This window comes from Pinus tabuliformis, chromosome Q (genome assembly GCF_031772625.1).
Source record: "Pinus tabuliformis cultivar Carrire ecotype Pingquan chromosome Q, CPIR1, whole genome shotgun sequence".
Taxonomy (NCBI): domain Eukaryota; kingdom Viridiplantae; phylum Streptophyta; class Pinopsida; order Pinales; family Pinaceae; genus Pinus; species Pinus tabuliformis.
Genome location: NC_142296.1, coordinates 1,139,578,337 through 1,139,591,152, shown reverse-complemented (window position 1 = coordinate 1,139,591,152; position 12,816 = coordinate 1,139,578,337). Strand labels below are relative to the sequence as shown.

Below are 12,816 nucleotides of genomic sequence, written 5' to 3'. Positions count from 1 at the left end.
TCACGGCTTCTAGGAGCAGTCCAACTTGGGAGACTTTGTTCTCCCAATCCAAAACACGAAATAGAGAGAGACCACCATCAAAATTTCGATTTTCCTTGACTCCTTAAAATCCCCCAAACTCACATTCACTTCGGCTTCCCAACAACACACTTTCCCAGCTTCCTACTTTGCACTTCTGCCCAGCAAACAAATTTTCGCATTTCTGCCTAGAAGAGAGAGAATGAGAAGTGATGCACCAAATGAATTTATTGTCCTTCCTTTTATAGGCTTCTTGTGGGGTCGAATGGGTCCTTAGGCCGATTTGATCTTCTCTTAGGCCAACATGGTGTGGAGGTTACATAATTCATATTTGACTCAATACTTAATTGATTTACATGATTCAAAAGCCAAGAAGGGCCTCTTTAAATGTACAATAATTCTATAGACGCAGAATAAATCTTAGAAGTCCTCAATGGGGAATTTGACCTAAAACATGGTGACCCAAGCATGAAACCCATGCTTTAATAAGTCACAATAATAATAACAAAAGTTCTTTTCTTTATTCTTTTGACAAGTACATTACATAATGACTCAAGTACATTATTGAAGACCAAACATAGTTACTTTTTCCAACAACTTGGATGCCACTGGTTGGGAAAAAAATGTCCATAGTCAAACAAGGAAGGCCATTGCTAACTTTTGGTACTATTCCAACATACCTTTCCACTGTGCTAGAAATCCTTATTGGCATGCTATGATTGTAGTTGTTATTGCAGGTCCAGGGTTCAAAGCCCCTTCATGTGAAAGCCTTCTGGCAAATTTGTTGTTAGAGAGTGTTGAAGATGTCATGTTTGTGCTATCTGAGTTTCATTCATCATGGGTAGAAACAAGGTGCACCATCATGAGTGATGGATGGAAAGATCGGAGGAATAAAACTTTCATAAATTTCCTTGTATCTTGTCCAGTAGGCACAATGTTTCTCAAATCAGTGGATGCCTCAGACAAGGTTAAGACTACCCAACTTATTTGTGATGGAGGAAATCGTTCAATAAGTGGGATAAGAACATGTACAAATTGTCATCAACAATGCAACTATTTATATGGTTGTTGGTAGACTTTTTGAGCTTAGGCACCCCACTATTTTCTGCACCTCTTGTGTTGCCCAGTGCATAGATTTAATGCTTGAGGGCATTGGTAAACTTCCTTGGATACATGAGGCTGTGGAGAAGGAAAAATCCATAACCAAATACCTGTACAATCACACTATCATCCTAAACACCATGAGAAAGTACACTGAAGGTAAAAAAATTGTTCAACTTCCAGTGACCAAATTTGCAACAAATTTCATATCTTTGCAATCTGTGGTTGAGCAAAAGATAAATCTAAGTGGATGGCATCTAAACATTTCAAGGCCCTCGAAGGCATTGAAATTGTTGCACTTGTGTTTAATGACGGTTTCTGGAAAGATGTCAAAGAGATTATTGTTGTGACAGAGTCTCTTGTCAAAGTTCTCAAGTACTTCAAGTCTTTTAACTTTTTCATTTTTAAAATTTCATTTCAAGCTTCATTTCATTTTCAAAGTTTCATATTTCATTGAATTTGAAAGTTTGAACTTTCAGGATGGTTGATGGTGACAAACCCACTATGGGTTACATTTATGAGGCGATGGATCTCATAAAGGAGGCCATCAAAAGAAGATATGGGGATGAGGAGGCCAAGTATATGCCTCTTTAGGACATTATTGATGTACGTTGGGATAGGCAATTGCATTCCCCCTTACATGTTGCTAGGTACTTCTTAAACCTATAGTATTTTTATGATAAAAACAAATTTAATGAGGATGGGGAGGTTGGCAGAGGACTTATGACATGCATTCAAAGGTGCTTCCCTAATCAAGAAGTTCAAAGCCACATCTTTGCCCAACTATAAGATTATAGAGCATCAACCAAATTATTTTCCTATACTAGTGTCGTACGAGAAAGGACTAAGATGTTGCCAGGTACCCTTTGAGGCTTGAAGGCTTCATGAATTCATTAAATTTGTTTAATTTGTCTATTAAAAACTTCAATGTTTTATTAAATAATAAATTTTGTTGTCTTTTTAGTATTTATCTTTGATCTGTACTTACTACTCATGAACCCTTGCCACTTGCTAGGTCTTTGGTGGCAAAACTTTGGTAGTGATACACCAAATTTGAAGAGATTTGCCATTCAAATCTTAAACCAATCATACAGTGCTTTAGGTTGTGAGTGCAATTGGAGCATATTTGAGAAAATACATCCTAAGAAGCACGACAAAAACACTTAAATGACCTTGTATTTGTCCATTACAATCTCCAACTTCGCAACGAGCAAATACTAGGTGAGAGTCAAGACACTAAGCCTTGATGAACAAAAGGCTTGCCTTAGTCATGCGTAATTGCATTTGAATTTGAAGGTTTCATAATTTGATTTGCACTTTAAAGTTCAAACTTTAATTCACATTTCCATGTTTCATGATAATGACAGGTTTGGATCATTCACCAATCAACCTTGAAGAGATAGATTTGCATACTACAAATGCAGCAAATTATGTCCAATCAGAGGAGACTCCTCTTTTAAGCCTAGAGGACTTGGAGAATTTTGAGAGTCAAGGAGGCAAAGGAGTGGGAGGAATCACTTCTAATTCTCACTCTTAAAGTCTTAGTTACTGTTTTTTCACTGATTAGTATGCAGTGTTTTGTAAAGTTTTAGAAACAGATGCTTCTAGTTCTATGTAGTCACTAGTTAGGGGTCAAGACTCAGTACTTTGTATTATGTTTGGACTCATAATATATATGAGATACTTATTCATTCATGATATTTCATACATTTATTGATATTATGCATTCTTTGGACATGGCTTTATTGAATATCAATGAAAAATGTTTTTTTTTTCAATGTGTGTATATATTTATTAATTGTATTCAAAGATTTTTTCTCAATCTGATTTAAACTCTTCGCTCTTTTGCCTCACCAATTTATTGCCGATTCGGAATCTGGTAACATTGGTTAACCCCAAGAAAGACAAGATTGCTAGTGTGGAGAGCTTGTGCGATACGAGCTTTCTGAGTGGCCAAGGAGGACTTGTCGATGAAACACTACCAAATAATATATTGAGCATCGCAAAAAATATCAAGTCCCAGATTGTCAAATTCAGAGACATTCCTCAGCCATCCATAGGGGACAAATCCTGCTTGCTCAACATTAATTTGCTAAAAATAACTATTACTCACACATTATAAATCCCAGACAGAAACAGAGCAGGTATTCCGACAAAGCTTCTTCATTCAGAGCTTAGCAAAAATATCCAAACTTGGGATTCTTCATGGAAAGGCGGATGAAAACGGTAGATCTGATCCTCCGTGTCTTCCAGGATGAACCATTGACCATGTATCATATGTGTTCCAGCTTTTGAGGAATCATCTAGAATAGTATTCCTTTCTCCGTAAATATCGTTAAATGAAGAAATATTGCGAATCCCCCGAACTTCCTCCAATAATAGATATAAGAGAAGTTATACAATTCTCTTCCTCCTTTATCCCCTTATCACATTCATCAACTGAAATACAAGAACACAAACTAGGAATACAACTGAATAGTTTTGCCGCCTGTGTAGGTATAAGAGGTAAATGCATGTTTTGATTTTTCTGAAGTATAACTTGGGATTTGTCATTCAGATTTTTTTTTTCAGAGGAAAAAAATCAGCATAGTATTATTCAGATGTCATATTATTTTGCTTGATTTTTTAGATGTTCTTTCGGAACTCAGAAATATTTTGTACTGATATCATTCTTTTTTCTAGATCGAAACTTTGTCCATAGCCAGGGTTCTTACGTAAGAGAACATTCACAGATCACTCTATTTAACATCCTTCTCGGCATTTCGACCCCGACACTACCTTATAGATGTTAGCTAAGGTCGGACCTAGGGTTGAAAGGTTCGATTCACGGAGTCTCGCACAACATACGGAGACAAGAATTTTGGCATGTGAAGGGGGCAATGCCTTGTGGGATTTAAAAATATGATTTTCAAGCACAGATTTCATTAAATGTTTTTTTGGGAGGTGTGTTTGCGTTTTCTTCCATTCCAACATTCCATCCAGTACTCATTTTCAGTTAAAATCAGAAAAAGGCATAAAATCAGGTGAAAACCAACTAACTTCTTTGAAAAAATGATGAAAGTGGTACCTTGGAAAATTAAATGAGCACTTGCAGAAATCCACTTGGCCCCTAAAAAATCGAAATTGGAGAAACCGAGCTGGTCTTATCCTTCCCCTGGCCTGTCATCAAAATAAATCCGACCAAAATTCCATCAATGTTTTGGCTGTGTCATATTTCTCTGAAATGAAATTAATACATAATCCCAGGCAGTATAGCTATTTTCTTAGTTTAATTATTGAATTTTGAAAAGTATGAACTAATTGTCACATTTAAACAAAAGTTGCACTCTAGATACTCTTGCTTGGTTTAATTATAATTAAATTAGAGTAAAAAAACAATGAAAACATGTATGAATGGAGGAACTAAGTCGACCTTATACATTATGACATCGGATTTAATTTGATTGACATTTTTGTAACATATGCCTTTACACATAATATTTAAAATACTTATTTTCCCTATAGCAAGTATTTTGCACAATATATTTAGAATACCTATCAAGCTTCACAAATCTCACTAGACAAAATTTGTTTTCTCGTAATTTCATGATTTACTCAAAATAGTTAATGTAAATGTAATTTTAGAATTTTATATATTTAATGTATAATTAAGAAATGAAAAGAATAATCAAATCATTATTTCTTTTAACTTATTAAATATAAAACGATGACCAACGAAACACGCTGCTGAATTTTTCTCTGATATTCCCCTCAATTCATATGTTACTTTCGAAGATACATACGTTACATATTTCACTTTTTCAGAGAGCATACAAAGGGATTTGGAATATAATAACATACAACCCACGTTTAGTTGAAAGTAGAAATTTCAAATGTCAATATGTTGATGATTTTGAATGTGTAGAAAGGAAGAGACCAACAAAGACACTCAAACAATCACCAGCTTACAGCGGTTGAAGTCATCATATGCAGGGGCAGTTATAATGAATCATATTTTAAAAACATTTTGATTTTCTGTTTTTCTGCGCTGCAATCAACAAGGATTTTTGGTTTGTGGGTACAATTTGCATGCAGCAAAGGCGAGGAAATGTGACAAATCACATTTAATGGAGATGTGACAAATCACATTTAATTGCAGGTCTGTCAACTCCAATCTACGATGGAACTATGATTACAGAATAAAGCTTCAACCCAATTAACCAATCAAAAATTAAAATAATAAAAAACAAAATTATTTTTTTCTATAATGTTAACATTATAACATGAGGTATAATTTATGGTCAGCGCTAGAACTAATTGGATGTCAACGCATTTCCAAATGCATATATCCACTCCCGGTGCAGGGATAATAACTGTTACCTTTAGCAAAAGATGTCATTTTTATTACCAAAGTTGTGAAGTTTTTAAATTGTAAAATACTTTTATACCTCTTTAATTCAAAATTATTTATTTATAACTATAATAAACTTTTATATCAAAATTATGTTAAAATAATAAATATTTAAAAAAAATTATACTAGGCTTACTTTGCCTAACTAAGATAAACTATAAGCAGATATAAAAATATAAATCTATCCCTATTTCACATATGAATTGTATATATTAAAATTGTAAGCAAATATAAAAATATAAATCCATCCCTAATTCACATATAAAATTGTATATTTCTATCAATTGTATATTTACATTATTATTTAACTCATACTTATCATTAAAATCAAATTTATTTTATATAAAATTGCATTATTTAAGTTTGTATTACTAAATTATAATATTCATCTCATTAAACTTACTTACACCAAAGAAATGAACATGAAGAAATTATTAAAAATTTAAGACACTACCAAAAATTAGTTATATTAAATTGACAAAGCAACATGTACACCAAAGAAATTAACTTGAAGAAATTATAAAAAATTTAAAACATTATTAGAAATTGGTTATATTAAGTTGACAATTTTTTATGTAGGAATAATGAAATAATGAAAATATTATATCAAGTAAAAGATAAAAATTTATGTCCTAGTGTTCAAAAGTTATGTCATGGTGTTTTATTCTTACTAAAAACAATTCAAAAGAAAACCTACCAAGATTCTCTTTCATTTTTTAAATAACGAAGACCCATGTATATATACAATTGTGCATTACATTTATTTAATTTTATGGTTTTATTAAAAAGATCTATCCAAGTTTTTTAACCAGTATTAAATAATACAATTGTGTTTGATAATGTGAGCTATGGTTCTTATCGGTTGACACTAAGTCGTGTGTGAATTGATCGAGGGTATATATGATAGACCTTGCGGATTCATGCAGGGGTCTTATCAAATTTTGTATTTTTTATTAATATTAAAATAAAATAATATTAAAAAAAAATACATAAATAAAAATATCTTTTAAATAATGGAGGGTACACTATAATAATTATAGTATACATCTCATGTCATTAGAGTACACATTGATATAATTAGAATTGTACAAATTGTACACATGTCATTTTTACATGTTTTCTTCAAATTTAAATTTTTTAAATTCTTTTTTTGTCTACAATTAAAAAATAAAGCCCATAAAAATTGTCTATTCAATACTTTACACTAATGAGAAAATAGAATTTTTGGATTTAAAAATTTTTAAATATAATTTTAATTTTGGGAAAAATCATCGTAATATGATAGTTTTTCTAAAAACTTTATAAAACTTTAGAAATATTTTTATAAAATAAAAAGTCAAAGCATTTTTTTTTTTATGTAAAGTGATTAAAAACCATTTGTGTTTAAGGTACATATTAATTAATATATAATGTTACTTTTCAGATTATTTATATTTATTGTACATAGTAATTAGTGATATAGTATATAGTAATTAATGATAAAGTACACAAAAGTCAATTCTTGTCATCATTATACAATAGGAGAGGAGACATTTCAACCCATCGTATTTGAGATAAATAGAAATAAATTTTATTCAAAAATAATAAATTTAATTTCATAATGTTAAACTTTTGATAGATTTTAAATTTTTTTAGTCAATGAAAAATTGAATACCAATGGCAAGTATAATAAGTAAAGAAGAATTAATAAAAATAAAACTTTGCGAACCAAAACTAAGGTTTGTTTGATTATTGCCTCTCGTTAAATAGTTTCAGTGGTTTGTCTTTTAGATAACATATCGATCTGCTAGGCGAGAAAGGGCTACAAAGGAGGGCAATTGTTCTCTTAATGGAAACACAATTATTTAACATTATCATTCTTTAATGTTAGCTATTAGTCCATTGGATGGCCACTAATCATAAATGGTCATAATAATAATAATTTAATTTTAAAATTATAGTTAAGAATTTAATTGATTATAATAATTATTTTATTTTATTTTATGTCTAAGTTAAATATTAGGGGTGGCCGGAGGTGGAGAGGGATTCTATGGCTTTATGGAGGACAAAGTGATCAGGTAGACATGGGGTTTTGGTCATATGACAAATAATCAAGGAGAGATATGTGGTCTCTACCAAGGGCTTTTGTTAGCCAAAGAACACGAGGTGGACACACTTACATTCATGGGAGATTCTCTCATAATCTCGCATCATTTGGTTAAAAGCTCCCTCCCAAACGAGAAATCTATGGAAAACGTCATGAAAAGAATAAGGAAATTGCGGAACATATCCCATCCAAAGCATATCATCCATGCCCTAAAAGACTTCAGCAGAGAAACATACAAGTATGCTAACAAGGGGTGTAAATTGAAGATAGGTGAATTAAACGTTAATAGTCAAATCGGGTATGTTATAATTCCCTAAAAACGGATGAAGTATATTAAAAAAACAATTAAATTGGTTGATACAAGAAAATATAAAAATGGAAAATTGGGGAGCCCAAGTGACTTCGTGGTAACCCCGAGGAAACACATGCATGCAGACAAGTCGTCATGAAAGATTTCGTAATCGATTAGTAGTGTTATGTGTTGTAATTTTTGTGTTTTGTTGGGGTTTTTTAGTAGGGTATTCACCTACAAAACCTCTCTTTTTGTTGCTCATATATATTATCCTCATGAAAATTGTGTATTTCTAATGGAAAGGATAAAACATTGGAAAATTATGATGAATTGACTCTGTAATGCCTGATGTATTTTTTGTGAACTATGCACAGAATTATACAATACAAATAATCTTTTTAGAAAAAAAAAAAAAGGTAAATACTCAATTGATGTATAATGAATTCATATAGTTGTTGTGTGGTGGAGATCGCAATGTATTAAACATGCAGAGATGATTATTATGTATTAAATTTTGTTAAGTTAGTAGGTTGACTAAGCACATTTTGAATAATGCTCTTGATTCTATTTATATTTATTTCAAAAGGTGATAATAATTCAAAATTTAAGAGTTGTTATTGAACTTCACTAGTGAAAATGATGGGGAGAAAGGAGAAGGAACATCAACATAGTAGTGGAAGGAGAGTTTTACAAAACCTTATGTGTAGGAGTTCAAAAAGATGGACTTCAATAGATAACGTAGTGGCGTGAGTAGAGACACAGAAGCAATGAATTTAGGAAATTGGAAAGTTTATGGTGGAGACAAAGAAGACCCAATGGTTGAATATTGAAAACGATCATAACCTGGTGTGAAATTTATGTCATAATTATGACGATGAAAACAATTCCATTAATTTTTGGTGGGAAAGGGAGTACACCTAGAAGAAAAAGAAATACATAATGAGCAAAGCTTATAATTGTTAATTGAGGAAATAGAGAATGAGGGTATTAATCACCAAGCACTAGATCTAGGTGTTGCAAATTAAAATATAATTGCAAGTTGATTGGAGAAGTTGTAGTCACCTAGAAGGCAAGCTCAACATGCTCTTCAATGAGATAATGTACCAACATGATTATATTGAAGAAGAGAAGGTTGTTCCTCCTTTATTAACCAATGTGAGGGTTTATTATTGAAGAAGAGAAAGATGTTTCTCCTCTATTAATCAATGTGGAGGTCAAACACTTGGTTATTATAGATTATTGACGTTTCTTCAATTCTTATTGCTTTAGTCTCTATCTTATATGTACATATGTATTTACTAGGATGTGTATATCAATAAATGGCTCAAGTGATTGGTAATTTTATTGTAAGTAGCTATTTAGTATTGTAGAGAATAACATATGAACTTTATATGTTGTTGGAATTTATCGAGAAAGAGCATGAATGGATTTTTTTTTAATTCATCTCAACACTAAGTAATGCTTATGAATTTTGCAAAATAGTATGTTAGTAAGTGGACAAATTCAACCTCATTTCAGTGGAAAGTTTTCCCTTAAATACAAAAAGAATTGCTAGAAGTTGTAGTTCCATATAATTGATGGGAACTTTGGTCCCAAAGGTTTTGACACATTATAGAATGAACCAAATCACTAGAATTTTTAAAAAATGGAGTAGATCGAGACAAAACTTTACCTCATTGAAACAAAAATAGACTCATTAAAAAAATTGAGTTTGCCCATTTATTAACTCACTCCTTTTCTAATTATGTGTTGCAACCCACCTCATGCGTGATTATGTAAAATAGTTGTTTTCCAAAAAATAATTTAGTCAAGAATTCAAAATTGAGAAATTTAAGTGGAAACTCTTTTTACTAATTCCCCTAACTTTGATCAAATGTGCAAACTAAGTTGAACTTTTTTCTATGTTATTAAACCATCTAGGTACTTTTCATACAACTTTGCTAGAGAGAAAGTTGTGCATTAAATATTATAATCAAATATGTACTATATGTGCCTTGGAACAATTATGGATCACAACTGAGCCTTTTCAACTTGCAATGCACTTAGTAGAGTACATATGAAAAGTTATATCATATTGTATGGCGAATCCATGTTCTTTGTCACATTCACCACAACCTACCCCTAATTTGTGAAGTGTCATTGATATTTCTTTAGCAAATCCTCCATGTGGCATCTTTAAGAAATCAACATGCATATCACTATACTTGTGCAACTCTAGATTCTTTAGCAACATTGATGGAATCTCACATCTTGCTCATTCGGCATGACCATTATTTCTACTAATCAAACTTCACCAAGTCTACTCTTGTGTTTCCAATGATTGAAACTTCTCTAAAAATCATTAGAATTTGTTACCCTTTTGGCCAAATTCACAACCATCTCATTAATGATGGGTTGTGCACTTACTTGTATAAATATGTAAGCATTCCATTTTAAATTATTACATATATTTGTAGTGATCATCATTAAATATTATTAAACTTTTTCATATTTGCCTTCATGGTTTGAGCCACAATAATCATTGGCATCACTTTGATCCCTGTTATTCTCCATGGTTCGTTATTTATATTATATAGAGATGTATAGTTGAGCCAACATTTAGGGGAACAATTTGTGTTGTTATCTTTCAACCTCATTGTCTTTTTGTTTCCTTGCCTTGACGACATGTGCATATGCATCACACTTGATTCACATAAATAGCATAATATCTTTTTGAATTTCTTGTTAAATTACTTATGCAACACTAACGATTCCTCTAGGTTGAGTTATTGCTCACTATTAACTCATCGATCATTGTAGCTAGGTTGGTTATAGTACTCATTATGACTTATGGCATGGATATAATCAATATTCCCAAAAATTGAACGTATTATGTGGTTGGGATGACCAATCCCACCTTATATCTCAATTATTCATATTAAATATTTAAAAGGACTCTATTTTGCTTTGTACATTAGTGATTAACATTGGAGAACCATACCCTTAACAAATTTGGGGAAAAAATGTAGCTAATGTCATTAGAACCAATTTAGCTTTGACAGTTTGACCCTTTGCCACCATTGAGGAGTCCAAGTAAATTGACATAATATTTGTAAGGTTTGCTTTTGCAAATCTCTTTCTTATGTAACATACATCACAATAAGGAGTGAATATCTATGTAGACACACTTAGAGTACCATAGGCATCTCATTGATCCTAACCCCCAAGAATTCCCTTTTATATGCACAATATAGCTAGAAATGTTGGGGGATAATTCCACTTTCTCTACTACATCAAATGTCAGTGCACATAACACGATCAATTAAACTCTCCAATGCACAAAAGAAATATTTTCTTAGTTTGTGTATCTATCCAAGAAGGTATTTCCCCAAAAAATACCTAATTTAGTTATCCACAAAGGAAGGTTGATTCGATGGATGCAACCCTTTCGAGATTGGCATCAACCATAATATTCCACTATTGAAAGGAAAATTTGATGTCAAAGCACTAAATAAAATTTTTAAGTGTCTTGCATTATATTTGACATGGATAAATAAAGTTTGTAACCATAAAAAATGTCAATGATTACCAAAGCTTGACGGACATCACAACCAATAGTGCAAAGAGCGTGGGAAGCCCATCATTACATGGGTTGACTTTATGAAGGTAGCACATGGTAAGTATTATCCATTAAGGCACAAAAAGGACAAATAATCATGACAATGAGGAACACTGAACACATATAACTCTTTTAGTAGAAGTTAAGGCTTCTCCTACATATAATGGTAACAAGGGTACATAGATCACTTCGCCTACTCTCAAATCCTTCAACATTGTTGTCTAAAATTTCATAGAGACTCAACTTTGTCAAGAACAACTAAATTAGAGGGAAAAGGATAGAAAATGTTCCATAGGCACACATTAGTTTATTAAAAACCTCTTTAATTTATTATTGATGATGGAAGTCAAAAGAATTTGACTTCGAAGGCCACGAGATAATAAGTTAAGGTGGCAACTCAATCTCACCTGTAACCTTACAACATCAATGGATCCAATTAAAGAAGGAGATTCATGTATTAATAGTGCACATTTCAATAAACAATTGCTCAGGGGAAGACAAGGTAATGTGTAATGCCAAACCTTTCGAGATATGTAAAAGTTGATAACTCAAATTTCCACCCTTGAAATTATGTGAAGAATATCCCATATTGTAAAGATAAAACCAATATTGAATGTCCCTTTAATTTTAGCTAAAAATTGTTGGAAACTAATCATTAGCAGATGGAAACTCTTTATGTTGGTTGTCTAGTCAACAAGTGCATGGAGACCAGCATGCCCAAGCAAAAATTTGATATTATACAACCTTAGCAATAACAATAGTTGTAATAACTTTTGGAAGAATCCATAAATGTCTTTAAAAACCTCCATATAGTTTTACTCCAATTACAGGTTATGCACAACATTGACCTTGTTTCTTAGGCATCATTTTTCAATGAACCATTGTATAGCTAGTCCTTACTTGAGAATGTTGAGATTCAACACTAGATACTTTGCACGAGCACCTCCAATCTCATCCATTCGAATGAAAAATAAATTATGGTGCATGTGCATTAAGTACCATGCCCTTAATAAGATCACAAGGAAGAACTGATATCCAAATCCCATGATTGAAGATTTTCTCAGTGCTAAGACTTAACCTTGATTTAGTCGAGGTTTACAACACATGGTATTTTTCCATTGAATTCTTATAATGAAGTTTATTTAAAGGCTCGATGTGTCCCATAATAAGGTCCCTCAAGTGGCATGATTTACCAAAATAATGGAGATATCTTTCAAGCCAACTTTCTCAATTTAGGGTTTATAGGGTAAATTGTTTGTCAACTTCACATGTTTTGATTTATTTCTCTCATTAAGGATTTTAATACAGTATTAGCGATGCACCTCTTTCTC

General features: G+C 31.9%; 1 protein-coding gene across 3 annotated transcripts in view; it reads right to left on the bottom strand.

Annotated features, from left to right (window-relative positions):
* LOC149223591 (uncharacterized) overlaps window positions 1-4,386 on the bottom strand; it is a 43,014-nt gene extending 38,628 nt beyond the window's left edge. The window contains exon 1 of one of the 3 annotated variants that reach the window (XM_089383360.1): window positions 4,187-4,386. The gene's annotated coding sequence lies outside the window, so the exon portion shown is untranslated. The remainder of the gene's footprint in view (window positions 1-4,186) is intronic. The other 2 variants (XM_089383358.1, XM_089383359.1) reach the window with 2 other exon arrangements.
* Window positions 4,387-12,816: the final 8,430 nt, after the last annotated feature.